The following is a 4778-nucleotide window of genomic DNA, read 5'->3' on the forward strand; positions in this document are numbered from 1 at the left end:
CAAAAGTTTCCATGTAGATAATGATTATAGATGGGGGGATTTATGAGGAGGGGTGCGCCCACAAATAAACACGTCTACTGTAGCCGGAGAGAGGGGCCCGATCCGGCCGGTGCCGCGGAGCTGCCCCCCGGCCCGGGGACGGGTTGCGGTGGCGAGGGCACCCCCGCACCCCGGGGGCGGGGACCGCCAGGACCGTACCCCTCCCATCCCTCCCGGACACGTCCCCAAGGGCTCGCTTGAGGAGAAAGTAGAGACACACCCCCCTCACAAACGCTAATCGGCCACAGACACCGGGGGCGGGGGGCGGAAAGGGGCTCTCGGGGGCTGGAGAAGGGGCCGCTCGGGCCAAACCCTCCCCGTCAGGATCTGTCCTTAGATATATATATATATATGTATATATATATATATATATTTATAGGTGAAGCGAATTGTACCGGGACGTTTTCGGGGGAGACGGCCCAGCCCCTCACCGCATCTCATGCTCCTTCTTCTCGCTTTCCGGGGCTGGGGTGAGGCACAGGCCGGAGGCTCGGGGGTCCCGCAGAGCCCTCTGTCCCCGCAGAGCCCTCTGTCCCGGCCCCGCACGGATCAGCGCCCTCCGTAGCCCGGCTTAAATCGGGCAGGGCCGGGCTCCCATGCCCGCCGGCAGCCCGCCCGCCGAAGGGTTAAAGGAGAAAAATTCTTGAGCCAAGGGAAGAAAAGGAGAAATAGAGAGCCCCGGCTCCAACCTTCCCCTCCTGCCTCCCCGATAAACCCTCCGCCGCTCCCCTGCCCGGGGCACCGGCAGCGCCCGGTCCCTGCGAGGCTGCGGCGTTTTTTTCCAAGGGGAAACGGAGTTGGGATGCCCCTGGAGTCAGCGAGCGTAAACGAGGGGGTTGGGAGGGGGGGGAGAAAACGCCTCGTAATTTGGCATCTGCCCCCGCGGAGTGGGGGCAGCAGACCCCGGTGACAATGGTGCCGTGAGGGGGATAAAATCCCCACCCGGCGTGATTTATCAGCCGTCTCTGACCCCTGAATAGTTGACTTAACATGGCTGGTGACACATTAGCAGGGAAATGGGACTGGCGTGATTTGTGGAGCCTATCTCACCGCCACCAGCACCACCCTGACCCTTCTTTTCGGCTGCTGGGCTCAGGAAACCCTCCAGCACCTCTGTCCCCCTCAACCCCTCCAGCATCCCCATCCCTTGCATCACCCCAATCCCCACATGCAGGTGGCCAGGTTAACCCCACCGGGACCGGCCAGAAAGACAGGGGTAGTCCTGGGCAGCCTCCTCTTTTGGCCACCAAGGGAAGGCACTGGTCATCACCGTGTTGGCAGGGGGGGCGGGGGGTGAACAGGCAAAGATCGGGAGAGATGGCCTGGGACCAGGCATAGCTGGAGGGGTGTGATGGCTGGAAACCTTTGATTTGGGGTTTTGCCTGGAGAACGGGGGTGGAGGAGGGTGGCCTGGGTTTTTTTTTTTTTTTAAGGCAAGCAGAAATTTGATTATAGCGTACGGCAGAGGTCTGTGATTTGCGGGCAGCGGATTTCATTAACTACGGCCGTTTGAGTCCCGGAAAAGCCGGCCAGGCCCGCGGGGCCGGGGATGGAGCTGACCCCGAGGGCGGGCGGCGAAAGGGGGCTCGGCCTCGGCGCCGGGGAGAGCCACGGTGGCTCCGGGCTGCTGCGGCCGCGGGGGTGGCCCGGAGGCGGGCAGTGCCCCTGTGCTCCCCCCGCAGCCTGCAGGCCCCTGGGATCGGCCCGGTGGGAGGGAGAGCCGGGGGGCGGCCGCCTTCCCCCTACCCCGGCGGGCAGGGGCAGCCCCAGCCCGGTTGCAGCGGCGCAGCCCTCCCCTTCGGGGGCTTTCGGGCAGCCTGGCTGCCCGCCGGCGCAGAAGTAGTATCGGGTCTAATTGCCGTCAACGAATGTCACCGGCAGAAGGAAAAACAAAAGCTGCCTCCAAAGATCCCGGAGCAGAATTTGGCAGGGCTCCTAAAGACACCAATTAGCAAAGGCTAAACCCATTAATGAAGTGGCGGCTCTCTGGTTTCAGCCAGGTGGTGCAGATCAGAGCGCCTGTATCTGCAGCAGAGCTCCGCTTTCCTCCAGCCAGGACCTCACAGCAAACCTCCACATCAATAATACCCTTAATGGATCTCATTAGGGCTGGGGCCGCGAGTCCCGGCCTGGGAGCAGGGGAGCTGAGGGGAGTGGGGGGGGGCAATACCCCCTTCTCCCCCTCCCCACCCCCGCAGGTACCTGGCGCTCCCCGTTACCTGGCTGAGCTCAAGGGTTTGCGCAAACTTCATTTCTAGTCGGCTTTTTCAAATAAACGAGACCTCGGCATCCCCTCGCCGGGCTCACCAACCCTCTGCCCCCCTTCACCCGCGCGCCCCCCCCAGCCCGCCGGGCTACGAGCATCCTCGGCCGCGCAGGGTCTCGCTGGGGCGGCAGCCCCTTTTCGCGCAGCCCGGCGGCCCCCACCGCGCCTCGGCACCGCAGCCGGGGCTGTGGAAGAGGAAGGGGCTTCTGCAAAATTTATTTGAAAAGAGAAGCGTCCAGACCTTCCAGACCTCACCTCTGTAAAAGGGGACAGGGGAGACGGGAGGAAATATTTCCGCTTCAGCTAAGCGGGGGCGGGGAATAAAAAAAAAAAAAAAAAAAAGGGGGAAAAAAAAAGGAAAGCTCGGGTAGGATAAGCTCGGCCGAGGTGAGCGAGAATATTTAGCTAATGGATGTGGACTATGAAAGGAGACTTCATATTTCTCTCCGAGGAGTCTCTCCAGGTCCGCAGCCGAGAATACACACAGCAAACGTTGTGCTTGAATTATAGCTGAGGGTTTGCTTTATTTGAATTCACTGGTGTTTATTTAAGAAAGTGAATAAAGGTTTTGTGTAAACAGCCATTATTTCTGATGAGCGCTCAACAGCAATAAGAAGGGGGTGGTTTTTTTAGTCGAGATTGTGGCAAAAGTTGACATTTCGGAGATTGCAGTTTGTCTTGCCGACGCCAGGCAGTCCCGAGGCATGAACTGCAGGGAAAGCTGTGTGTGCCTGTGAGTGTGAAACGGCGATGCCGAGCGAACCGGGGTCTGAAAACAATTATTTTTTAAGACATCAGCTTAAGCCCGACATTAAAATAAAATAAAAATATTTTCCTAAGGAGCGGGGCCGGGCTCGCTCAGCTAACGAGGGAGGCGAACTCAGGTTTCGCTGCCGCCGGCCCCGGCGCGGGGCTCTGCCTGGGGGGGGGGACCAGCATCGACCCCCCCACCGCCGGCTCCTCGCCCGGCCCTTTTTCTTTAAAAACATAGCGTCTGTTTGTTTTGTTGTATTCCCGCTATTTTGTTATTTTTACTTTTTTTTTTTCTTCTAACGTGGCTATTATTTCCGAGTCCGGCTCGAGTCTCTTTGGAGACGGGAGGGTTTTGGTTAGAAATCAGGCAAGAAGAAAAGAATCTCGTTGGGCTTTTAATGCAGCGTCCTGGGGAAGGTGGGGGGTCTCGGGGAGCTGCTCCCCGGGCAAGGAGCTGGCTCTGAGCAGCCCGGCCGCGCATCTCTGCGGGCGTGGATGCTCGCAGACGGGGCTGGGATGTCGGGGCGGCACGGAGAGGCCTCCCGCTTCTTTATGAATCCGATTTCCCGCACATGCCACGCAGGGAGGAAGCAGGGAAACCTCTGGTCCCCGTGCGGCTGTGTGTATCGCCCCCCTTTCTCTCTCTCCCGTACAACCTCTCATCTAAAATAATCCCGGAAAAATCTCTGCCCGGCACTCGGGACGGAAAAGCGGAGCGGGTGTGTGCCGGAGAGTCTGGCCTGGCCGTGGCGACCGGGTACAGCGCCGGGGAAGCCCCTCCGAGCCCCTTCGAGGGGACTCCGGCCCCCGCCGTGCAGGGGGAACCGCGGGACAGAGACCCGCTGCCGCGGGTGGGTGCAGCCCGAGGGATTTGGGATGGGCTGGCAGAGCTCTGAAAGGACTCACAACGGATTTAGGCGGGGGGGTAAAGAGACCGTCCGAAAAGCCGCGACCCCCGGTTTAAAGACCGTCGAGGAACCGTGGGCTCGGGCGTTTCGCCCGGAGAAATAACCAGCATCAAAAGCTTTTCGTCTTCTCAGGCGATAATAAAGCAAACAAAAAAAGGGGGACCCTCAGGCTTTTTTGGACCCGTTCTAGGAGGGATGTTGCATGGCGCTACGAATAGGTCGATTTCGCCGACGAAGGGCGATCGAGCTGCCTGCAGTCACGACACTGTCCCGACTTATTATTTTTTATTTTTCCCCGCAGAAATGTAACAGTAAATGCAGCCTCGCAGGACCGGGCAAACTCCCTTCCCTGTGGAGACGCGCACAAATCCCTCCATCCGCGCAGCTTTCTCCAAAATCGTTTTGGTGGGTTTGCTCTACCTGCCCGAGAACGAATGGGGGGGGCAGAGAGATTTTTTTCCCGACCCCCTCCCATATTCCCCCCCGGCCCCGTCACAGCCGGAGAGGAAAACAAAAACCCTCCTGGCTCCTCCGCTTGGCCAGAGCAGCCCGAGGTGCGTGGAGCTTCAAAGCCTGGAGGTTGGGAGCGGGGGGGTGGAAGCAGGAGGTAAAATCAGGAGCGGGACAAAGGAATTTTCGCCCAGCTCTTTCATTCGGATCTGAGCATCTTTCTCCGGAGCCTGGGTGTTATTTTCCCCCTTTTTGACGCGTTATCTTAAAAAGGTGCCATAAAGGCGCTGCCCTTGCTCTCTCCCCGACCCGGGGTCCAGGCGGGCATTGCTCTCCCGTTATTGGGGAGGCCGGGAGGAGGA

The sequence above is a fragment of the Calidris pugnax genome, unplaced genomic scaffold (genome assembly GCF_001431845.1).
Source record: "Calidris pugnax isolate Ruff unplaced genomic scaffold, ASM143184v1 scaffold24, whole genome shotgun sequence".
NCBI lineage: Eukaryota > Metazoa > Chordata > Aves > Charadriiformes > Scolopacidae > Calidris > Calidris pugnax.